Raw genomic sequence first — 26,839 nt, forward strand, 5'->3', positions numbered from 1 at the left:
ATTTGTATACATATGTGTATGTATAAATAAATTTTTGATTATTGAATTTCTTTTAAATTTATTGAGCCAGTACAACTGATACAAAAATTTTTTATCTTATTATAATTTCTTCTTATTATTTTAATAAAAAAATTGTTTTGATAAAACTATAAAAAAAATAATAAATATACATTTTCATTTAAATACAACCTCAAAAAATTTTTGTTATAACATTTTAGTCACATTTATGGAGCCATTCCGGCGTTTATCTCAGTAAACCGTTCTCCATTCTCTTTAAACTCCTAAAGAAAATTATTTATTGAAGCAAAAGTGTTCATTTAATTGCATAATAATTTATTTTATAAACCAAGCAATTTTTTCATATTACATTTTTTTTTACTTTTATACTAAATATTTTATTTATTTTTTTGAACGATTTTAGTTTTCCAAAATAATTTTCGTAAAATTAAAAAATATATATATTTTTTTTCATATTAATTATATATAATTTTTTATTTTATATTTTTTCAATTTATCAAAATTTTCACACTTCCTTCACAAACCAATATTTATTTTCAATAAAAACAAAAAAATATTCCCCTTCCTACCACATCATTCCAACATCCACACACTTTCATGGAAAAATGCAATAAATTACTCATACGCCCTGTCACCCAATCTATATTTGACACCCGAAACTTATGACTTATGCGCTCGCAATGTTGTCTGTCAAATGTGTCTGCGCGCAATTATCAAATATTTATTGCTTATAAGCATATGTGTGTGTGTGTACACACATATATAGTTACATTCACCACATGACTCATGGCATACGCAGAAGGAAAACCCATTTCGGACACCCCCAAAAACCTGCCAACATTTCCATATCTCGAATTGGCTACCAAAAGGCGCGCTGCACTACATTTTCGCCAACCTGCAAAGGCTGCAGCAATATTGCAAAGTGTTATAGTTTTAATATATAACTCAACAAGTATAATAACAACAACAAACTGGATAATTAATACAAAACATATGTGCAATAAATTAGTTAAACACGCCCACTGTGCCACAAGTGAAGGCGAACGTGCCGCTTTTTTAACCTTTGTTGTTGGTTTTTATTTGTTATCTTTTGGGCTGATTTGCACGTGCAAACCTTTGACCATGCAGGAAATGGTAAGACAGCAAACACATGCCACATATTGCTGCAAGCATTCATATGTGCATTTACGGTAAATTTTCGTAAATTCAAAAACGAAAATAAATGAAAATTTTAGTGTCACGTCAGTTAGCCGATTTAACGCCGACGCCGCATTAATCATTAGCGCCGCGTTTGTGCGCCCCTTGCTGACGGCAGCGGTGACGGTGGAGGTGACGGTGGCGGTGGCGCTCAATCAACGCTTATATGCAAATTTCGTGCAACACCAAATGTGGCTTATCTTGCAACGAAATTTGACGGCAAAATGCTTGGTTTTTGTTGTTTTGTTGTTATTTTTTAATTATTTTTCATTTGTACAGCAAGCATTTTGTAGCGTTTAGTGTTATGAGCAAAAAAGAACCGAAATAACTGCACATAGCATTCCAATTTGTTGCTTTGAACAAACACCGCAGTGTGTTGCAACACATGCAACGGCAGCGCGCGCACCATGTCATGTGGCAAATGCACAAGTGTTGTCGCTCTACAACAAATATATACACAATTATATTTATATATATATGTAGAGAATATATGTATGATAGACATGTTGCTTGACTGCGTAGCAGCTGCATTGTGGTGCTTGCCTCGTTCGCCGCTGTCAGTTTTGAAAGTCTCCTTAATGGACTGTTTTATTATTTGATTGTGAACAGCAATTTTGTTTGGCATTGTTTTTTAATATAATTTATGTTCATTAATATTGCATGTGTGGCACAATGTGCACCGCTTGCAGACCGTGGCACAATATGAGTCATTGAGAATTTTTTGCAAGAAAAGAATGGAGTTCGATTTTTTAAAATTGTTATGGTTTTTTTTATAGCTTGGTTTATATTTTTGCAGGTGAAGATTAATTATTAACATTGCTTTTTTATTACTGAAAATGTGTTAAAAAACATAATTAAAGTTTTAATAAAAAAGAATTCTCAAATGAAAAACAAAGCAGTGAAAGTCAAAGTTCTGATGCAATTGAGGCGATAAAAACTAAACCGACTATTATGAAATTGACTATACTTCAACTGCATCGAGCGATCTATCAGAAGGTTTCAAGACCGGCGCCTACTGTTGTAGAATCCCCAAAGGTGATCTAGTGACTGATGCGCAGAGCATACTTAAATTATGGAGGGAACACTTCTCCAGCCTGCTGAATGGCAGTGAAAGCAGTACATCAGTAGATGGTAAACCAGATTCCCCAAACGATGACAATGGAGCAGACGTTCCATTGCCCGAATATGAGGAAGCTCGAATAGCAATTACCAGTCTGAAGAACAACAAAGCGGCGGGGGCTGATGGATTGCCTTCCGAGCTATTCAAATACGGCGACGCAGAACTGATAAGGATTATACATTAACTTCTTATTTGAATATGACCGAACGAAAGCATGCCCGACGACTGGAATTTAAGTTTGCTCTTCTCAAACCACGAAAAGGGTAATTCACAATTTGCACCACACAATCAGCCTCCACAGCATCGCAAGGTTCAATGGACCATATTGTGTGAAAGATTAAAGCCGACCGTCAGCAAACTGATTGGACCTTATCAGTGTGGCTTTAGGTCTGGAATCAACAACTGATCAGACATTCACCATGCGTCAAATCTTGGAAAATACCCGTGTAAAGAGGATCGACACACACCACCTCTTCGACGATTTCAAAGTTGCTTTGGACAACAAGGAAAGGAGCTGCCTTTATGTCGCTAACAAATTGATTTGGGATATTGAATTAAGTTGATTTAGCCATTATCGGATAAAAATCCGAGTTCGTTCCGGTTACGTAGAGCCGATTGATGTGGGTTATGTTTGTCTGTCTGTCCAGTCGTTTGTATCTATGCATATATGTGGGACTAGTTTCATAGTTTTTGAGATATCGAAGTTTTGCAGACGTTTTTCTCCACATATAGCTGCTCATATTTTCAAACGGCCGATATCGGACCACTACAGCATGCAGCTATCGTACAAACTCAACGTTCAGAATTTTTTCATCCTTCTGTAATAAAATATATGATTTTTTCTAGTTTTTCCAGATCATGTGAATTATTTTTGAAGTTTGAAGCAGCCTTAACGACGAGTTGTATGCAAAGAATTCGGACTGCATACCTTTGGGCTCACTTAAATTGCTATTGGAAAAGTTTTTCCAAGTTTTTTTGGTTATAATTTTTCCACACATTTTCGTCATCTGTCATGGAAAAAATATTATTATTGTATATTTTTAAGTGCGCCACTTTCTTGGTGCTTACTCAGCCTTTTTAAATATTTTTTTTAGCTTTTTCTTATATTAGTTTACAACAAAAAAATGTGTTGCCCATGCCATTAATCTGTATAAGAAAAAGAACACAAACTTAAATTTTAAATACTTGTATCTTTCTCGCCAGCGCATGCATACCAAGTATCACATACGATTATATTTCTTTATACTCCTCTTATAAGAAATATGCCACACTTAATGTTGCAGCTATATTCGAATGATTACCGTCATATTTCAAGATTTCGTAATCTCTTCGTAAAATGAGACCTGCTACCCAGCAGTGCAATATTTTACGCGAGAATCTGCTTGTTAATAGGCGCCTTAATCGCTGTACCGGTACAAGTTAATTAAAATTCCAAATAAAGATTCTTAATCTTGAGCGGCCATAAACCAAATTGCCACAAAATTTGAAAGAAAAAATTAAAAAATATCTTTACTTCAATGCAGCGCGTATTCAGAACTTTTATAACGCCATTTTATTAGCGTATTAATTAAAAGACACACCGTTAAAGGTAACTGCAACAATTTGTAAGCAAATAAAATGTGTTCTTTCAGTTTTTGTCAACCATTAACGGATAAGTATCTGGTCTTCTCACCATTGCTGCATTGAGTTTAATGCTCACGCTGACCATATCTGAGGCATATGATTTCGTATAGCTGATAATTCTGCATTTAACGATTTAAGCATTTCGAAGATAATGATATAACAACAAGAAGGCTGTGGAGGAGGAAACTTGTTGAAAATATTTTAAAGAAATTAAAAAGCAAAAGATGAAAGATTTCTTTCTTAAAGATGTGATACTATTGATTTTTGATATAAAAGGTGATCCATTTCGAGGTTCTCTCCTTTTTTAAAGAAAAAACACAGAATCTTCAAATTTAATGGTGAATGATGATTATCATTCGAAAGAACATTCTTTGGTATCTATTTTTTGAAGACTATCTCTTTTAAATGTTGGCCGCGGCTTTGTCTCAGATGGTCTATCCGTTGAGAGCAATTGTCGTTGACTCGTTCAAGCATTTTGACTGGCAACTGGCGAATGAAACGCATGATGTTTTGCTCCAAGAGCTGAAGCGGGATTGTCCGCATAGATCTTAGACTTTACATATCCTTACAGGAAAAAGTCTAACGGTTTTATATCTCACGATCTTGGTGGCTACTTAGGCAGCGCAAAAAACAAAAATATCTGCTCACCGAAGTGTTCTCTCAATAAATACATTGATTGCAATGTGTGGGAAGTGGCGCCGTCTTGTTGAAATACCAGGATTGAATTTGAGAAGTTCAAAATTTTAATAACGGTCCCTACTAGTTTATTTATGCCTCCTATAAAACCTTTATCAAAAAGCAGACAAAAAATCGCAAGGTACTCTAGGTCCACTCACCCCATGCAGATTTGTGGTAAATGTAAAAGCAAAAACTGTTAATTTGTTTACCTTTGTGAAGGTTTGTGTCTTTGCTATGCTTTATTAACCGCTCCTAACGGAACCTTGAACGCAAAATGCAGAAAGCAAAAGAACCAAAAGACCTTTTCAAACAAATCTGAAAGCATTTACCATTACAAAGTAGAAAAACAACAACAATTAGGCGCACTTAAAGAAAAAAACAACAAAAACATAAAATCGAAAATACAAGTACAACTACATAATAGTTGAATTAGCAACATCTTTGACACAGTTTCGAGCGCACCTCTTCATCAAAGTACACATTTTCTGTTGTTCTTATTGTTGTTGCGCTGTTGCTGTTGCCACTTGCCACTCGACACTTGCCACCCGGATCAACAATGGTAATTGCCAGCCAAATAGCAGGGCAGCTACAACAACATCCGCCACGGACGCAGATGCAGCAACAACAACAGCAACAAATAATGACAGCACGAGTAGAACAAGAGCCATGTAATCATGGCAACAACAACAGCGACAACGATAAGAATAATAACAGTTCATTATAGCGATGACGCGCACTGTGGCCGCGCTAGAATTGTATTTAGCCAATAAATCAAGCGGCATTCAGCCGTCAGCCGCACACAAAGAGGAAGATAAATGCAAATGCAGCCAACGAAAACAATTTTTATAAACAGTTAAAAACGCCGCTCAAGAACTGAAGAAGACTGAAAAGCATTAAAACTGAGAAACAGAACGTCTTGGAAGACTGAAGCAGAAATTGGCAGCAAGAGCATTAGAAAGATGCAAACAGCAATGCCAAAGTTGTTAACTATAATGGCAGCAACAACAACAATAAGCACATACAAACACACAGTAGCCGCTTTTATGGCTCCGAAGTGGCATTGCCGGTGGCAATAAGAAGAACGGCGGTGGCAGCAAAGCCACATTCAAATTAAAAAAATCAACAGAAACAGAAACGGGAAAAAACAAGCAACAAAGTCGTAAACGTTTAATTAACAAAATTAGCATAACACGCAGAAGGACAATTTGCGCAAAGAAGCAAAAAATTTGAGCAGAAAACTAATTTGTATGAAATCTTTGTGGTTTTGAAGTGATGGAATATACAAACATATGAAAAAAGTAAAATCTTTATATAGCAAACGCGAAAGAGAGATAGAGTGAGAGAGCTTACTGGAGGTAAACAAATCGTATTTATGGTTTAATATTGAATTTAGAACACATAAACTAAAAATATATTTTATTATGCATTTAATCTTGGTTTGGATTTATCAGATTCTAAGAGAGCTATATGCTAGAGTAAACCAATCAAAGCAATTTGATCGGAGAATGTAGTGTTATGTTGGTTAATAATTCTTGTGAAATTTCGGGAAGATAACTTTTCAAATAAAAAATTTTCTATACGAGAGTTGAGTTTGATCGATCAGTTTATATAGGAGCAATATCCTACGATTGTTCCAAATCGACGATTTTGACAAACAAGCAGCTTCTTGGCGGAAAAATATGCGCGAAATTTCGAATTGATATTTGAAAAACTGATGGAGTTGTATATATAGACAGACAGAAAGATATAGCTAGATTGACTCAGAACGTCCCACTGATCATTTAAATATACAAACAAATACTTATATAATATTTTACAGGATCCCCGACTTTTCCAAACTGCGAAATATACGAAATTTTTTTACGTATATCGCTGAGAGTTAAAGCTCTGATACGATGCCAGAAAATCAAGGATTTGGAATATGGAGGAATTCGATATTGTGACATCGGATCCATCAGTGTTATAACTCTCAGCCATATTCGTATAAAGAACTATAATTTTTTCAAAAAGTTGTTGTTGTTTTTTTTTCGAAAAATCATATCACTAAATGACTCCTTTTCTATAATGTAGAGCCCTTTGTGGTGCAAACGGTTAATTATTTAATTGTTTGAAGTTCTAGAAATATCTAACATAGCCTGAAAAGTTTTGTTGAAACGTGGTACAGACTTGTCCTTACTCTATAATTATTACTTTTTGCTCATAACTCAGCTCTTCAAGACCGCGTTTATGATTTTTGGCTCTTTTTTATGAGAAAATTAATTCGATATTCACGAAAAAATCGATTTTATATAATTCTCGTTAAAAATATTAGCAGCCCACAGTCATCTTTGTTTTGCATTTGCATCAAATTGCATTTTCACTGAAATGAAAAAAAAGTTTGACTTAAACCAGAAGTGATACTGTTTCAAAATTGACAAACTACTAACACGCTCTGAGAACCTCTTGACTAATTAAATGCCGTTTCGTCGAAACTCAGATAGATTAGTCTTGATGATCAATACACCATAAAGAATACAATAAACGTCTAGATATTTTTTTATCAAAAAAAAAAATTTGATTTTCAAGTAAGAAGTGTTAAAGAACTTATTGAATATATGCCTTCAATAGTTTAGTCACTACGACCTTGAGGAGAGAAATAGAGAGATAGACTGTGAAAGAGGCAATATGCTCGTTATGCGAAAAAAGTTGATTTATTGAACAATATATCTATGCGAAAGCCTTGTGATTCATATTTGTTGATAACAATAACGAAGTTTCCCAAGACATGAACCCTTCTTCTTCTTTATTGGCGTAGACACCGTTTACGCGGTTCTAGTCGAGACCTTAACCATCTTAATTAGTAAAAAGCTATTCAGTAAGGAACTGCTTACTAGAGTTTTCCTGTTTAATTATCTGCGTTTCAGGATGCTCTCATTGTTCAACTATTATAGTCAAAGCAGGAAACTAGATCAACCTGGATCAAAAATATATCTGTTGTGATCTTTTGCGATATTGTATGATTTGTTGTAAAAAATGTCTGCAACACTCTCCCATTAAGATTATATTTGAGGAACTTTTCCTGAAACAAATTGCGGATTCTATTAAGCGAACATAACTTTTAGCAAAACTAACATATTTCCAAGCCCTTACGCCCTTTCAAAGCAACTCTTCCTTTCAAAATTACAATAAATTCATAAGAACAACAACAGCAGCAACAAAAGCATTGATGCACTTGAGTTGAAGTAACAAAATTGTCGAGGTAAATGCACGAAACCTGCAAAATGCAATGCAAATCTAATGCCAAAGACAGAAGAAGAAGAAAAAGGCATAGAAGAAGCGCAAGAAGGGACAGCAGAAGCACAAGAAGAGGCTGAAAAGGCAAGCGAAGACTATACCGAATAGCTTAGAAAAAGCTAAACAAAACGCAAATGAGAACATTAGCGAAGCGTAAACATGACCCAAAACTAAAACACCACAAGTAGCTGGCGATGGTGTTGATGTTGATGCTGGTGTTGCGGCGCTGACGGCTAGCGGTTGGTGGTTAGCGGTGGACGGCTGTTGGTTAGTGGCTTTAGGCCACAGGCATCAAGCGTTTTTGCTGTTGACTGATGCCTGACGTCTTGCACCAGCCGCTTACAAAAACAAAATACAATATCAAGCTAACAGTTACAACAACAGTTGAAGCACACACTGGCTTACTAAGTGGCTGTAAATGTATGTATGTGTGGTGCTGTGTATTACAGTCAAGCCGAGTGACTAGCTTCGCTCTAGCAAGCGACCAGCGTTATACGTAAGTGAACTATCTTCGCCGTTCGGTCCGAACCGGCCAGACCGGTGAATTGCAGTTGTGCTGAAAAGCGTCATGGATTCGTTGCAAGGTCGTCCGGTGTTGAATGGGCGCGAGTGAGCACGCGTGCAAGTTACATGTGCACTTACGTCTGTATGTATAAAGTACCCACAACCTACATGTGAGCGCCGCTGGGAGCATTCAAAAAAGTATGTGCATGTGTGTATATGGCTTTGCTGGCGGTTGCTCTTACACAGCACGGCTTGGCAAGCATGCGCAGTTAGTGGAACGGGCGATGGCTGGCGCTGTGAAGCACCGATAAAGCTGTTGCTTGACCAGCCTGCAACCCGAGCGCTGCCGCGGTAATAAAATGCCAATCGCTGGAGTGTGTAGCGGGCGATAGCTATGTAACTGCAGATATATAGAAATACAAACATACATATAAGCAGATATATGTACATATACATATGTACTTATATATAAAGATACATATGTTGATATGCATAAATGTACGTATATATTATATTAGTAGCGCTTGTGGGTTCAACCTAGCGAAAATTTTTTCTAAAAAAAAAATTATGAAAAATAAATAAAATAGCAAAAACTTGTCTTGGCGCGCCCAAATGGGTTATTTGCAGTATTTTTGCTTTGAATTGCAATTCTTGAAAATTTCATTTTTTTTTCATAATTAAAGAAAAAATAAATATGGTATTTAAGACTGTCTGCTATTTTTTACAATTTTTTTTTTTCAAATTTATATAGAATTTGTATATTTTCTGAAAAAAAAAAAAATTTTTTTACGATTTTCAAAAAAATGTAAAATATTTTTTTGTTGTTTTTCATGTATGTATTTGCTGCCGCATATTTTAAAAAAATATTTTGTGGCATGTACAATTACATGAAAGGAAATGCCTTATTTGACCACAAGTAAAAATCAAGTAACATTTGTGCCAACTAATTGGCTAACATTACATCTGTGTATATATGCTTGACAAATAAGGTAATGATACAAATACCTATTATATAATTAGTGATTTTTACCACATGTCCATTTGTATTGTGTATGTGTTGATTTATTTTAATATTTTTTATATTTCTCTGCGGCCTATAAGATGTTGTTGCCTTTGCACAATCACATATCTAATTAGGTATTTCCTTATTTCCCATTGTGGTGGAAAAGGATTATTATTTAAGTTCCAAATAACTTATATGTCTATATAAGGCATACATATGTTGTATACATATTTTTGTTAAATACATTTTTTCTTCTTCCAAGGTTATTTTGCTTTCCTCTGAACCCAAATTTTCTGAACCTTGAAGCCAGCAATCGGTTCCGTCTGACGAAAAATTATACTCGTATTCTATTCTTTGTATTGGGATATAATTTTCGACAAAAAGAGGGATGTAGTTTTCGCACAGGCGAGTTAGTGCAGTTTTCTACATTCACTAGAACTATATTTTCTTAAAAAAAATATTAAATATTATTTTTTTTTTAAATTAAAAAATATTAAACTTTTTTTTAATAAAAAAATGAAGTGACACTGCTCCAAAATTGACACCCTACTAGCACTCTGAGAATGCCTTGGTTTAAACGATTTCATGCTGTCTTTGAGATCCTACGATGGGAAAGTCATATTGGTAGCTACCTCTGTGGCTTGACTAGTTTAACTATATTTTTAATATACTCCAGTAAAATAATAAAAAGAAAAATATATCGTAACCTAAAATGCACAACAACGTTTCATCAAAAAAATCTAAATTGAGTTTTTTATTGCTTACAATTCACTACATCATACTACATATATGTAGCTTACAATTTCCAGCTTTCACTCTCAGATATAACCAATATATAACCATTTTATAACTAAAACTAAATTTTGTTTCAATATGAGTGGTTTCTATTACATCGTTTTCCTTCGCTTGAAAACTTATGAAAAGTGGTGTTACATTATTTTAGGTGATGATATGAATCTAAAGCTTTGGAGGGATTTCATGGCTATTGAACCTTATGTTTGTCTTTAGTACAAAGTCTTTGCATACATATCGCTACTCTAGAGTACGTTCATCAAGATTTGAATACAACAGATTATATCCCAAATATATATTTTTGGTATCGCGTTAATTTATGTATTACAGAGTTGGTAAAACAAGCTCTTAGAGAAATAGTTAGAACTAGTGGAAGCATTTTGTTGCACATTTCGAAGGAAGGATCATTTGGAAAACAAAGTGTATGCCAATTATCTCTGGTTAGTATAGCAGATCAAGGCAAACACTTTCACCATGTTGCGAAGAATGTTTGTGGTTTTTGAGTATATTTTGGAATTATCATATGTAATGTGTTTTCTTACAAGACTCAGCGGAAATTTAGATGTATTATTAGATGTAATATAAGACTGTGTCATACCAATTTCAATAAAATCTAGAAAATTGAAGAAATTACAGCAGAGTACCTCAACATCTCTTACGGATCGATTCAAAACATTCTGGTTAATATTTTGGGGATGACGCATGTTAGTGCTATGTTCGTGCCACAGCACCTTAATCTTTTGTAAAAAAAACGACATTAAGTAGAGGTCGCAACAGAATGACAGACAGATGCTTAAACGTAGCCGAGGATCCTTGAGTCATCAAATGCATCATTACTGACAACAAGACGTGGGTTTAAGAATAGACTTCGAAACACTCTAAACAATCTTCCAAGCGGCGCTCCAAAAATGAACTGAAAACTCGCTAAAGGCACTGAAGATCATTCCAGCCGAGGCTTATAAGAGTATGAAAAATGAGCATTAAACATTGACATACTTATATTGGCTCAGAAATTTCGCACTTGATTTTAGAGCAAACTATAATATCTTCAATAAAATCTTTATATTATTATATTAAAAAGAAAGTAATCATATTAAATTATTTAACTTTAATGAGCGCGCTTCTTAAGTAATTTTGTCTGGCAAATTGGAAATATATTTAAATAATTTATATTTGAACGTAACTGTACAATTTTTCACATAAAAAAATAAATACAAATTAAAAATTAAAAAAATCATTTATTAAAAAAATATTATTTTTTGCCTCCAGCCAGCATTCGCACTTCCTATTTTCCCATGAGCAAACACATCAGCAGCATTATTTCATAGCTGATCGATTGCCTCAATTCAAGGCGACTACGCAGCCGGCTTCGAACAGCTTTGTGGCTTTGAAGTGCCGCCGCGGTGGGAAGACAGTCAGTCAGCTGTTGTGGCAAGTTGTCGAATTTGATTTATTTAATTGCGAGTGAACGAATGTAGAACATGCAATGCCTTAGTGCCGCGTGTGATGGCACACCGGAAGTGCGACGCGCTGAAGCAGCAAAGCGCAGAAGTGATGTGCGCGAATAAGCGAGCGTGCTAGCGAGCAACGTGTGCAAAACATAATTTATATGGAAAGCTTTGGGCAAAATGGGAGTGTGGCGTTGATGATGATGCTGATCATCATGTGATGGCATTGTAACAAAATCATTAATTGCTATAGAAAAAGAATTGTCTGTAACGTTGAACTTGAAGTGTTAAAGGCGTGTGTAAAGGGATGGGCGCAGATTGCGGTACTTAATTGCTTTATTTGGCATTCGATTTAACGGTGCGCGGAATGGAATTAAAGTAATTGCCCAGTTTAGTGGTTTGAAAGGCTTTATACTTTTCTCTTATTTTGAATTACAGATATTTCTTCTAATATCTTACAATGCAAAATTGCCTCCATGATCAAAGTTATTATCTAATTATTTATTTGGATGGATGCAATTATACTCCATGAATGCTCAACTGATATTTATTGCATGAGAAATAGGTTTAAAATTGTGCTGATGTGTAATCGCTATTTTCGATGACCGCATAATCGTTGTAAGGCCTTCAATCACATATGCCTTAAAATTATAAGTTTTCATGCAAACATTTCGCGTTACGCGTTTTTGTAGTTTGCATGCAATTTAGTCGCATGCGATTTTTTTTTTTAAGTTTCGAAAATGTAATAACGGGTGATTTTTTTGAGGTTAGGATTTTCATGCATTAGTATTTGACAGATCACGTGGGATTTCAGACATGGTGTCAAAGAGAAAGATGCTCAGTATGCTTTGACATTTCATCATGAATAGACTTACTAACGAGCAACGCTTGCAAATCATTGAATTTTATTACCAAAATCAGTGTTCGGTTCGAAATGTGTTTATCGACAAATTTTGTTCAGCGATGAGGCTCATTTCTGGTTGAATGGCTACGTAAATAAGCAAAATTGCCGCATTTGGGGTGAAGAGCAACCAGAAGCCGTTCAAGAACTGCCCATGCATCCCGAAAAATGCACTGTTTGGTGTGGTTTGTACGCTGGTGGAATCATTGGACCGTATTTTGTCAAAGATGCTGTTGGACGCAACGTTACGGTGAATGGCGATCGCTATCGTTCGATGCTAACAAACTTTTTGTTGCCAAAAATGGAAGAACTGAACTTGGTTGACATGTGGTTTCAACAAGATGGCGCTACATGCCACACAGCTCGCGATTCTATGGCCATTTTGAGGGAAAACTTCGGACAACAATTCATCTCAAGAAATGGACCCGTAAGTTGGCCACCAAGATCATGCGATTTAACGCCTTTAGACTATTTTTTGTGGGGCTACGTCAAGTCTAAAGTCTACAGAAATAAGCCAGCAACTATTCCAGCTTTGGAAGACAACATTTCCGAAGAAATTCGGGCTATTCCGGCCGAAATGCTCGAAAAAGTTGCCCAAAATTGGACTTTCCGAATGGACCACCTAAGACGCAGCCGCGGTCAACATTTAAATGAAATTATCTTCAAAAAGTAAATGTCATGAACCAATCTAACGTTTCAAATAAAGAACCGATGAGATTTTGCAAATTTTATGCGTTTTTTTTTTTTTAAAAGTTATCAAGCTCTTAAAAAATCACCCTTTATATTGTAATATAAATGTTTATTTGGGATGGTAACGCATTAACAAGAATATAGGATTAAACAGTGGATTAAACAGTTTGTTCAGAGAATTAGAGCTTTAAGTCACGAAAAAACTCTAATATTCAGATGTAAGGTTTTAATGCTTTAATATATGTACATATATTTTAATTTTATTTTATAAAAATTTCCTTTTTTTTAATTTTAATCCTTTTTTAATCTGATAAATTTTGGTAAATTTTTTTATTTCAGGATTTTCATGCAACAATTTGGGGATCCCGAAAATTTTAATCTTTTTTAAATCTTTTTAAATTTTTTAATTTCGGGATTTTCAGGCAACAGTTTCGGGATCCCGAAAATTTCGGGACTGCAAAAATTAAAGCTGCTAAACTAATCACATTTGTATACGAAATGTATAATTTCGGGATTTAATAAGATTACTTTTTGTTGTAATTTCTAGAATATTTCGTACATTTAAGTATTATTAAATTAAATAATATTATTAAAAAACTATTTCAAAATCTGGTGAATAATACTGAGTTCTGTATATTTCCTTCTCGGTGGAGATTTATATATAGTGTTTTCGGGGTCCCGGTATTTTTCGGGATTATTGTTATTATTTTTTTCCAATTATTTCATAACTTGCTTCATTTTTTAGTAAATTGTCTCTGATTTATTTCCACTTTCGAGTTTTTTTAATTATATTTTCGGGATCCCGAAATTTTTTAAGTTTTGGTTTTATTTTTAACTTAGTCTCACTTGTAGTAATTTTTTGTAATTCTAATTTTTCCAATATTCGTGACTATTAAATTATAATCCCGCGATCCCGAAAATATTAATTATTTCCTATTAAAATAGCAAACATTTAATTTCCATAAATTTTATCAATAATATCATTTTATTGCCCACATTGATTAAGAACATGCTCTCCGTTGCGTGCTGCTCGGCAATAAATTCCGTAAACCTAACCCTAAAAGTGAGCTAACCTAACCTTAAAATTTGCATAAATGCATTATGTAAGGCATATAATACAAGATATATTTTAAATAATCTTTAGATCTGCATTCATAAAAATAAAGCTTCACCTAACAAGCTTGAGGCACAAAAGGCGCCTGGCTGTGCGCTCTGCTCCCGCTTATTTCATTTTATCGCAGTTCGCATTTTGCGACAGTTTTAGTTACATTACAGTTATCTACGGCAGCCGGATAAGGCATTGTCGCCGCCACAGTTAAATGCACAAATTTACAACTACAATTTGACCGCCGGCGACAGCAGTCAGCGGCTGGCTTAACTGTAACTATGTCGCAGGCAAAGCAACGAAAAGTAAACTAAAGTAAATGCTTGATATTTGCTTTTTTTAAAATGCTAGTAGAGTAGTTTATATGCATACATGTGTGTTTGTTTGTATAAGTATGTAAGTAATTGCCATTTGGGGCGCGCGCTTTGATTTATGGTTTAACAGTTAGCAGCCGCTCAACGCCCACGGCTGAGCTAGTAAGACCCGGACTAACCGCTGCGATTGACATAGTTGAGGGACTATGTATTTTTGTGCGCCAATATTTACAGGAAACTTTGCAAATTGCGTAAATAATGATTTTTGCAAAGTAAATAAGGTAGCACTGCTGCGCCTGTCACCCCCCGCCATATTTGGCATGTACAAGCTGGTATTGATTTATGCTTGAATGTTGTATATGTTTGCAGCCTTATGTAGATTTTGTTTTTTGTTTTGTTTTTTGCGAAAAATGTCAGTTTGCTGCGCCAAACAATAATTTAGACAGGCGCCAGTGGCATTTAAAGCGGTTTGATTGATTGGCAGAATTTTAATATTGCAACAACAACAAAATTAAAAAAAAACTAAAATAAAAATTGTATAAAAAATATTAATAAGCAAATATGTTTGAAATTACGCAGATACATGCAGTAAACAGCATTTACATGCGCACGAATCTGAATTTCTCACAATTTCGCAAGCATACAGAAGACTTAAGCAACGAACTCGCTGCCATAGCAATTATTTGTTTGGGCGATTGTGTGCCTTGTGTAATTGCGAAACACACTAAATCAAATCGACTGGCTGAAAAAACAGCAGTCAACAAGCAAACCAACAACAATAACAAATAAAACAAAAAGCAACAACAACAAAAACAAAAAACAACAACAACAAATAAAACAAAAAATTTACAAAAAACATAAAAATATAAAATAAAAAATAATTGAAAAAAAAATAATAGAAAATATAAAATAAATATTTGCAGACAAACAATCAATTACCAGCGTCGATTTGTTGCCGCCGCTTGCTGCTGCAGCTAAAGAGTAGCGTGTGGCAGCGGTCAGCACCCGGCAATGGACACATGAAAATTGGACAAGACATGACATGTGTGTGCTGTTTGTAGACGACGGTGTTAAATTTTTTTTGTTGTTATTGCCATTAGCTTGTTTTATTGCTGTTTTTGTTTATAGTTTTTGCAATTACTTAAAGTTGGCGTTTATTTTTTTTTTTCTCTCTAAGCTATTGTGTGTGACCATTATTCTTGTTGTTGTTTTTGCTGTCGAGTTGTCGCTTGCTTGCCACCCTTGTTTGTTGTTGTTATTGCAGTTGACAACTGTCGTTGCTGTGTGGCCTGCGCATAAATTAAAAGCAACACCTTCGCCGCTTTACGCTCGCGTTGCTGTTCGTTTCGTTTCGTTTGATTTGTTTGCCCGAAGGCGTTTAATGTGCTCGCTTACACAAAATGGCAGCAGCGCGCACGAAACATGCAAATTTGCGGTTTTATATTAAAGCGTATTTATCACGCGATGGCAGGATGTGCCACAGTGCTGGCGAATGAAAAGTGGGTGTGGCCATTGCTGTAAATATTGTGCAATATTTCGATTTTAAAGCGAGTGCTTTTGGAATATTTTCTTGTAAATCTGGTTTTTTTGTTTTGGAAAAAATAATAAAAAGTGTTTATTGTATTATTGAAACCTACGAAGTTCGAATACATTATGGCAATATGCAAAATATAAAGAAGAAAATAGTCTTTAAGTAAGCAAAGTAAGTTTCAGAGAATAGAGGTTTTTGAAGGAAAACTTCAGAAACTTTAGAAAATTTGATCTTAAAAACAAGATGATGGATACACATGAGAACATTGGAGTGCCGACAAGACATTATCCGTTTTTAGAAGAAATTTCTATCAAATAACTTGAACGAACTGAGCGAAACCTAATGCTTAAGAACTATTACAGCCAAGATTCGCTCATTCCGTAGATAAAGGAGAGATTCGTTTGGTGTCCTTTTGACAAAATCCATTAATATCCTCCTTAACTAACCTATACATATACTTATAATAGAATAATCATAATAGTTCTTCGGCTCATAACCTTCTTTACTCATATCAACTAAATCGTTTGTTACTGCTTTAATGATTGTCTGCATAGAAGTGACTAATCACTGAGCAACAAAAATTTGTTTGTTATTTTACTGCTTACGTACATGAAAACATTTTGACCATTGCTTAATTTGCATGACAAAAGTACTTCGACACGCTTTTTGTTAGTTTGTATTATTTTATGTCTACGCAAATTGTTCTTTTCCATGTACTTTGTAGTGTTTGTCGTATTTCTTATTTTTCCTTTTTTTTTCATTTTTCATTTATTTTTATTTAACTACAAGTGCTACTAATTAAATTACACGGCTAATGTGCGCACTAACTATGTGTGGTTAATCGGTGGATGAGCTGAGCTACGCAATCAGAATGACATCAGACTAAACGACGACGACACAACAAGATGACCACTGATTAGTGTTGCGAGGCAAATGATTTAAGGGCTTGGCTGCTGGGAAATTATTTTTCAATTATTGAGTAACGAGGTGTGGAAGCTAAGGTGACGTCATCATGAACATTACAAAAACAACAATAAAATTGAAAAATAAATGCTTGAAATTAATGACTAGCATTTTGAAAAATTAGCTGCCGAAAATTTTCGGGATCCAGAAACTGACATTTTCTGATCCCCAAATTCCATCATACATAAAGAGTTATTATTTTAAGTTAAAGCTAATGGTAAAATTAAATATCAGCAAATACCGAAAATCCCGAAACTGATATTATCTAATACCAAAATTCCATCATACATAAACATTTAGTTATTTGAATTAAATATAAAAATAAAAGTATCAGCAAATCCCGAAAATTTTCGGGATCCCGAATATAAAATTTTCTCATCCCGAAATTCCGGCATAAGCAAACAGACAAACTTATTACTAAAATATAAAAATGTAAAATATCTTGCAGATGCAACGAAAATTTTCGGGATCCCGAAGTAATTGTTTTTTTCGATTAAATCCATTAGTACCATTAAACTTTCGCAAGACCGAAAATCATCATCTGCAAATGAAATGGAAGCCACAAAAGCGCGCCAGCTCAATTTGTCTTCACTTTCGAATCCAATCTGTCATAAGCATCCTCTCTTCAATGACTCTGCGCACGGAAGCCGTTGTCACAAGCGCTATTATTAATAATTTTCCACACATAATCGTGGCACATGTCTGTCTACGCCGCTCAAGAGCCACATTATAGCCCTTTGACGTGTGTTGCATTTGACCTGCTTGTTGTGTCGGGTTAACATGTCTGTGCTCGGCTGCCATAAAATAAGAGAAAGAAGTGTACAGAAATCACTAGCAAAAACAACAATGATATTTGCTTAAGTCATACAATTTCCAAATTTATCAAACGTGCGCCAATCAATATTTTTTATTTGCCCAAATCAAACATACTCTAAGTCGTGATGGCACTTACTCAGCGCGCTGCTGTTGTGGCCTTTCGTTCAGTCTTATTTACATGTCTTGAATTGGCAGGAAATTACGAAATTTTATTGCCGCTTCGAGTGTTTTTATTGCAGCATTTACGACGCTAGAGAAGCTGGAGATTTTTAGAGAAAAAGTGCGAAAGAAGCAAAAAGTTTTTGACTGACTTTCACATATGACGAAGATGCGCAAGATTTCATGACTTTTTATTGATGGCGTGAGTTTTGAATTACTGTTTAATTTTCATAAGCGATTTTGTTATTTGAAAATAATTTTATTTTTGTGTTTTTGAAATTACTTTTACAGTCGCTTTTGTTATTTCGTATCAGTGGAGGTGAGCCTCAAATTTTTGTAGGAGGCTATGTATTCAATGTTTATAAAAACCGATTAGTTGCAAAGTAGGTAAACTACTGCTATTAAAAGCATAATTTTTGAATTGAAAGCTGAAAGCTTTCAATATTTCAGTTATTTTTATTTCAATCACACAATTTCCAGCTTTTTCTGCCCGGCATTAAGAATATGCATTCGTCCTCTTTCAATGGCATCAAACTTCATGTAAATTGGATGACAGATTTCATTTCAATTTATTTGTTGAAAAGGGTACATAAACTTCATAATTTTCTTTAAATGAAAGCCGTTAAATAACATTTAACATTGCTCTATCCCATTTCACAAGGGTGCCTGATCGAGTTTGTCGCTTAAGTCTTTCGAATTATCTGACTTATATTTGCATTGCGTATTTATATTTGGAAATTGACCGCTTTTGACTGAACAAATAATATTTTTGAGCCAATTATGCATTTAGTTTTATTTTAAAAGACTAACAAGCTCATACTGTCTGCTACCACACACTTATATTTTCTTTAACTCCGGATGAAGCGTAGGGCAAAAAACAAAACAACTAACCATACTTGAATAGCACAACATAAGTCCGAATTGTCATCCGTTTATGCATATTTAAATATACTAATAAATTGAAACTCCGCTACCTAAATTCTAAGAAGTGCCACGTTTCATACTTATCAGATTCTATGTGCTGCCCTTTTGTGTATTTGCATATGCAGCTTCTTTAATATGGGCGGCGAGTTACTGGCAGGAGCATTTGACCAAAGAAATTGCTATTTGCCTACGCTTTTTGAATTTTTCGATTTACCGATTAGCATTTGTGGGCATAAACACGCAATTACGAGCATAAAAACAATGAACGAACCATTTGTAGGTTAGGATGTCTGCATTTATGTCTGTTTATTTACAAAATTATTTGGAGCTAAGATAAGTGTGGAAGACGATTTTTTTGCTATTAATCGAATAAATACATAAGCTTGAAGCTAAACCCACAAATAGTCAGGGATGTGAGCATACTAAAAAGAATTGTACTATACGTCCAGGGCGGCAATCAACATCAACTGATGATAAACACGTCAATAAACGAAAGGAATTGGTGCTTAAGAATTGACCGAATCAATCAGAGATCTTACTGATATCGGAAGGAACAATAAAAACCATTTTTGTAGATCATTTGCACTCAAGAAAAGTGAAAGCACGATTGGTTCTAAAGTCACTCAATTTTCCGAAAAAATAGAGTCGCGTTAACGAACAGACGACTACTCGGCTAAATATCGTGACAAAGGTGAGCCGAAGCCGAAAAAAATACGTCAAAGCAGGTCAAAAATCAAGGTTATGTTGACGGTTTCTTCGATTAGCGAGGTGTGGTGCACTCCGAACTCCTTCCGACCGGCCAAACTGTCATCAAGGGATACTATTTTATAGTTATGCGTCACATATGTGAAGTTATTCGTAGAACCAGGCCAGAATTATGAGCCGATAATGCATTGTCGCATGCTGCATTGATTCTTCGAGATTTTTTAGCTCAATTTTCAACCAATATCATGCTGCAACCAAGACATTGGACTTATTTATATTCGTGTGACTTCTGGCTATTTAACAAACTGAAATGCCTTCTCTAGGGAAACCGTTTTGAGTCAATTGAAGAAATTAGACGAGAATCAATACACACATTCCGGAAATTGACTTTAACAAATGTCTCAAGAATTGGAAAAAACGTTGGCACAAGTGTATTGGAGCTTTATATGGGATTACTTTAAGGGGAACAATGTAGATAGTGAGGAAACGCGTTTTTCACGGAACTTTTTTCTCAGAGTCGGTGAAGACCGTTTGGTTTGAATTTTTTACAAGACTTTTTAGTCATAATTTTTTCCATTTTTTAACTCACTCTGTATTTCAAATTTTTTGAGAAAAGAATTATATTTTTTTGGTAAGCATTCTTTTTGTAAAACATCAAAACGGTGATTAGTTTTTCGATTTTTACTTGCATTCATCGTAAGAAATAATAAAATTAATTGGTTTTTTAATTCGAAATTATTTTTAGGAAAAAAATGTTCAGCGTCTCTAGGCAACTTCTATCAATAGTACTCCTGAAAACCGTCTACGGAATCAAGCCAATCCAAAATTTGTCAAAATACATTGCCGATTCTTTAACTGTATACGTTTTCATTTATTTATTAAACAAAATGTTCCTTCAAAAAATGCCATAAAATTTTAAGTAGAGCATAATCTGAAAAAATATTTCTATTTTTTTTTATCACACATGTTGAAATCTATGAGCTCCTTTAAGTGTTGAAATACTATAACGAATTCTAAGGTCTTAGTTATTCCAAAGTATTTCGAAACTAAAGTGCATCCAGAGCGCTGGTAATGATGCCGTCTGCAGTCGCATTCGAAAATCAGACAATTGGAGTCTTCTGCTGCTACTTTTATGCAATTTGTTGCTGGGCATTGTTATGGCGCGAGCGCACCTTAAGGCCAAGCCTTGGCGCATAAATAATTTTCAATTAAGAACAACATGCCCGTGCACATTTGAGCAGCTCATTTGCTGGCTCTTCGACTTATTTCACTTTTTTTTTGGTTTTGCTTTGTGTTTTTGCTGCCGCCACTACGGACGGCAATCGCAAAAATGCAATCGGAACCGTCAAGCGTTTGGCGCAGTGTTGCATTTTTTGCACCGTTTTACACAGCGGCGGCGCACGGTAGCGCACAGAAGAACCGCAGCGGCGACCACAAATGCCAAGTTGGTCATGTAATGCTGACACAAACGACATGCAGCAACATATTGGTTGTATGTGTGTTTGTTTGTGTGGTGGCATGGGCGCATGCCACATAGGAGCGCATCAGCGAGTGTCGAAATGTCAATGCAGTCAAGCTGACAATGTGCCATTATGATTTCAAGCAAATGATGCTTGCACTAAACGCAGGCATGCGCAAGCGCACGTGTGTGTGTGTATATGTGTGCGTGACATGTGTATAACTGATAAGTACATAAATATTTGTAGTTAAAGCTAACGAGCTTGCTTGGCCGCTTTGGTGTTGGCTGCAGCCTGCCTTGACTGACTGCCTTACCTACCCATTTTCTAAAAGAAATCTCGTTTTTTTGTTGCTTTGCGCTTTATTTAGCTGATTTTGGGCTTCAATTGTGTCACCAGGATGCAACGGCGCACTTGCAACATCATCGTCATACAGACATACATATGCAAATATGTGTGTGTTTGTTTGTTTGCTTGCTAGCTGCCTGTTGCTTGTTGCCTGTGTTGAAACTTAGCCACCAAATGCACGAATTATTTTGCATATTCCACAGCGGACATTTAGTGGCGCATCTTCACTGCGCTTCTTCTTCTTCTTCTATGTCTACTTTTCTTCTTCACTTGTGCTGCTGCTGTTGTTGCACCAGCAAGCGGCAGAACTAGAAATAATAATCGAAAGTCACGCGGACGTTGACGAGGTCAGGCAGCCAGCGCAGCGTTTTTTGCTTAGTTCTTGTTGTTGCATTTGCTTTGAATATGTTACGAATGTCTTTGTATCGCATTTTGTGGAAAATGATGATTTGTATATTTTTTCATTGTTTTTGCCATTTCTGTTTTGTTGCTGCTGTTGTTGTTGTTTTCATTTCATTAAATTCATTTTCTATTGTTTTATGCAACGTTTGTTAGGCAGACAGCTCGCCAGTGCTGGCTGTCACTGCTACTTGTGGCACGTTGGCCTGTGGTAGACGGAAGTCTTTGAAGTTTCTAAAGTCTTTATTTTTATGTCAGCAGAGGTTAGTTGTTTGTTTAATTTCAAATTCATGTAACAGGTGATTTTTGTGGATTTATCGGCTTTCGAAGGTTTAGTGTGGGAAAAGAAGATAAATAATATATTAATACATATATGTATATGTGTATATTATTGATATACATTATATTTGTACTAACTGGTCACTGTCTGGTGGCGACACACGCACTCAGGATAGGGCTGACATATTGAAAATACTGCAGAAAATGGAAATAATGGAGCATCTTTTGTGCAGTCTGTTAAAATTCGTGTCAAGTGGAGGCATCCTAAAGGATGATTACTCCTCAAGGACCACAATAACTGAACTCCATCTGGTGTCACAAAGAACTAAAACTTGTCTATGTCTGGCTTATTGGTTTACCAGATTTGTCTAACTTGCTCTAACCTATATTTGTTCTTAATATATTATTATGAAATCATATATTTTTAGTTTGAAAAAAAGCGTTTTATGGAAAGGAATGAGAAAGTCTTGTTCGTTGGCTACCTGATAGTAGATAATTCACAAAATTAGGAGTGTTGGATTTCTTCACTGAAGATTGAGAATATATGAAAAATTTGGTGACATATAAAAGCGAAAGTCATGAAGTATAACGTTTGGATTTCATAAAAATAATTGTCACATATTTAGTACGTCTCTTTTAAATGCTTGGCGGAGCTTTTTTCTATTTTTTATAATATGTATTTTCATATTGCACGACTGATGGAGGGAGCTACAGATTCCAAGTCACCTCCGAATGTAGTTTAATTTTTTATTAAATTTATTAAAAGTAGAAATACGATCAGAAGGTGGTCCTTGCCTACCGAATAATATAATATATCGTAAGCAAAAATGTTTTATTTGATAATAACAGGATCTATTGAACTGTCACCTCCGAGCTATGTGAGGTACCTTTAAGACGCCAATAATAATTTTTTCATATGATGCTCTGCTATTCCTCGTATGCCAACAGGCGTACAATATGGTAAGAACCGAATGGAAAAAATTGATACATTTTCAAAAGTTTCCACGCCGACTTAGCCCATATACATTTTAACTTTAATGCAAAATTCGTTAGTAGCCTTAGTAGGATGAAACGCCACTGAATTTAGCGAAGTCATGCAAGTGTTAGAGAGATGGCAAGGGAATGATTTAGATAGATATATTGTGTAGAAAACGCGTTATGGCTCGCGCATTATAGCTGCCGACGAAACATGGGTTTATGAGTTTTTCATACAAACAATTCAACAATCATCGGAATGAGCCGAAAACAAAAAAAAAAACAATCCCTAACCGCCTATAAATCAAGGTTATGCTCATTTTTTTACGATTTTCATGGTTTGGTGCATCATAAATTTGTTCAAGAGAATCAGACTGTCAATAAGGAGTTCTGTTTGGCTGTATTTAGACTTTTCGTGAGTAAATTCTTCCGAAATTGTGGAAGAGCCACGATTCTGACGAATTTAAAGTCAAAAACGCATTGAATAGCATCGACCAACCTCCTTATCCACCAGATTTGGCTCCGCTTGTTCCCCAAAAAGAAATTGCCACTACGTGGAACAACCCATTTTCAGTCGATAGAAGAGAAACATAAAACGAATTTCTCTGAATGAGCTGAAGTTCTTAAGAAAAGTATTTTGAGAACAAAAAAAATCGTTAGCAGAAGTGTATTACATCTGATCAGGATTAACTTTAAAGAGAAAAAAGAAATATTGAAGAATAATGAAATATTTTGCGTTTTATTTTTTTTTTTTTGTCACAATATGTTTCGTAATAAACATATAGTCATCATCGCAATTGTGTAATTCGCAAGAAGTCATGCAACTTGTCTAGATTCTAAAACTCGATAAGTACTAACTCAGTCTCTGACCGCACCAATTAAATGTTGGAAGGTGCGCCTAATGACTTCATTAATAGTTTGTTCGAAATTTGCGATAAATTCAACATAATAATTGCAATTAGTATCTGTTAATGCTGATAAGGCTTTCAAAATAAAATCAACACTGCTGAAAGCTTCTTATAATTACAACAAATGTTAAAAATAAGTTACAAAAACACAAAGCCCTCTAACCAATTATGTAATTTAGTATAATTAAATGTGAATTACACTATTTAACTCCAGTTTGAAGTACACACAGCAGCCACTTCGATAAGTTTGACCCATCAAAATGTGATCACCGGCGACTAGACGCTCGAAAAAATATATCTCAAATAATTATGGACGCGTATGCGCCGCTTTAAATGACAGTAATTACAATTATCGGGGCTGTGCGTGTATTTGTTGTGGCATTTCAAGGGAATAACAACAACAATATACTGCACGAGCACAAAACTAAGCTCATCTCTCACTTTATTTCATGTAATTTGTTAATCTCATGAAGGTTTTGCGAGGCTTGCTGTAGGTTGTTATCGCACAGCAATTTGTAAACAACATAATAATATTAAGAAGGGAAACGAAAAGCAAACAAAAGTGGAGAATAATGTCAGAGATTTTGATTAAAAGCTGTTATTGAGGTATTTATGCGTATAAACAATTGTGATGGAACGCCTATTTGGGAGTAATTTTGTACGTATGAGATTACATTGGTGACCTTTGGAAATATTTTTTGCCTAAAAATTTTTTTAAAGAAAGAGATTTTTTGACCAGATCTCTAACAACAAGGAGGCATAGGAATAATATCGGAATGTTGGCCGGTGTCACTCACTGGTAGAATTATAGGTAGTTACTTTTCACTAAGCAATATATAACCTGAATGAGGTCGAATGGGACCATTTTGGGTATTATTATCCGTTCAACTTCCCGATATATAAGACAAATATGGGTGAAATAGGACGTCTTAGTAATAAATCAACTATGGCGCCATCTGTCGGGATTTTGTAACAACTCTTTTGCACTATGAGAGACACTGGAGCTGCTGTACTTGAGGTTAATTACCTGGGCGGAGTAGAAAACAGCGCTTATCTTACAATTTCTGTTCAAAAAATTATTAACATAATTATTGAACATTTATTTACAGCAAGCGTAATTATTAAAAAAGATATCAGTGAAATTTGGAAGCAGTTTTCTTTTAAAAGAAATCTAAAAAATTGCTTTTTCACGCTTTCAAATTGGCTACGCCTTGAATTGACGAAGAGATATTTATACATTAAGGTGTAATTTTTTTTTATAAAATTTAAATATTTTTTTTATATTTTCAAAAATTTTACTAAAATTTTAATATCGTTTTTTTTTAATCAATGATTACCCAAATTAATTTTTTCAACAATTTTTAAAACAACAAAAATTTCATGCCTTTAAATAATCATCAATACACATCTTCCACGCTGCTGTCAACACCAAAATTATAAAAAAAAAATTATTTAAAAATAAAAAGCAGCTAGCAGTAGCCACCGAATATCAAACCAATTATACAAAAAATAAAAAACCAAAAAAGCAGAGACCAACAATGACCACAGCCACCCTTGACCCAGTCAACCAAAGCAACTAAAAAGAAATAAGTTGAATGAAAAAGGCATGAAGACAAACAGAATTAAACATCAAACTTCAAATTGCAGACACAAAAAGACAGAGGTCTCCCTTATTTGTCATAATTAATAGCTACTTGTATTTTGTCGGAGCCATCATGATTTGATTTTACGGCTATGGTTAAGGCGTCAACCGCGCACTCATCAAATATGCAATTTTATAAGTTAGGTTGTTGTTTTTGTACTCGTTCTTGCTGACATCTGATTACATATAATGTGTGTGTGTGTGCATGTTTGCTAAGTAATATCAACTTTTAAAGAGCCATCATTAGCCATAAACTTTACTTGACACCTCATCAAGCACACACTTACTATCACATATATGTACATACAAACAAATTATATACAACTAAAGCGATTGCAACAGACTTATCAACGATCGCATAGCGCCGGTCTAGCGTACACGGACACTACCACTGGGCAGCCCAATGAAACTGCATCTCACTAATTCATCACTTTTTATGCGATTGATGTGCCCTCCATCAGCTGGGCATGCATAGAAAAAAACCGCAGTTGGACAACAACAAAGTAGCTGCCACAACAGGTATTCATTGAGCACGAGCAGCTCAGTGACAAATTGTAGCCTCGGATAAGGGTTTTATTTTACATTTACATTTATAATTTTTTGTTTGATTTTTTTTGGTTTTTTTCTTTTGTTTGATATTTTTTGTTTGTGTTGTTTTTTTTTTTTGTTTCTAAACATGTATTGTAATTTTTTAAATATATTACTACTACTTATATAGTCTTTGCATAGCTAACTTGTCATTGCAGCTAGTAAATTAGCCATTAGGTGTTGCTAGAAGTCTGTCAAACCAACCCTGGCAGAAGCCCTTAATTTGACTAAGATCTAAATTTGGTGCAAACAATAGCATAAAATAATATTAAGTGTTTTGTTATGCACAATTAGCTTGTTATTTAGCTAGTTTGTAATATAAGATTATTTTTTTTTATTTATTACCGAACTATTTTTAAGTTGTCAAGTATTTTCATGTTGATACTCATAATTGGATGGGAGAATATTATTATAATTTTAAGTATTTACAACTCTAAAGGCTGGGATTTATTCGAGACTTTGTTGGGAGCCTTTCGGAA

General features: G+C 34.8%; 1 protein-coding gene across 3 annotated transcripts in view; it reads right to left on the bottom strand.

Annotated features, from left to right (window-relative positions):
- Positions 1-26,839, bottom strand: part of LOC105229953 (uncharacterized) — a 133,908-nt gene that overhangs the window by 17,845 nt on the left and 89,224 nt on the right. The window lies entirely within an intron of this gene.

The sequence above is a fragment of the Bactrocera dorsalis genome, chromosome 3 (genome assembly GCF_023373825.1).
Source record: "Bactrocera dorsalis isolate Fly_Bdor chromosome 3, ASM2337382v1, whole genome shotgun sequence".
Lineage (NCBI taxonomy): Eukaryota > Metazoa > Arthropoda > Insecta > Diptera > Tephritidae > Bactrocera > Bactrocera dorsalis.